The sequence below is a fragment of the Anguilla anguilla genome, chromosome 10 (genome assembly GCF_013347855.1).
Source record: "Anguilla anguilla isolate fAngAng1 chromosome 10, fAngAng1.pri, whole genome shotgun sequence".
Classification (NCBI taxonomy): domain Eukaryota; kingdom Metazoa; phylum Chordata; class Actinopteri; order Anguilliformes; family Anguillidae; genus Anguilla; species Anguilla anguilla.
Window position 1 is genome coordinate 17661060 of NC_049210.1, and position 367 is coordinate 17661426.

Here is a 367-nt window from a genome sequence, read left to right on the forward strand (position 1 = left end):
AACAAGCTACTGACTGATAAGAGTGAAGGTTCCCTTGTGGGCGGGAGCACTTGCGATACTGTTCTGTGATTGGCTGGGATGCGATCGATCATGGCCGTTCATTTGGTTACTGTCCACTCAGAAGGTGGAATAACCATACACACACAACCCAGAGCACTAGCTGGGCCCTGTAGTTGCCGGTTTGAGGCTGGACATAATTGTTCTCATTCTACCAGAAGTAGGTCAGCCCAGGATCCTCTGGTCACTACTATGCAAGTTCCAATACTCCAAGTGGGCACAGACAACCAGTTGTTCTCAGGGAACCATTAGCTTCTCTTTCCTGATAGATTTCTCTTGTAATATTATTCATACAATAGTGTGTAAAACA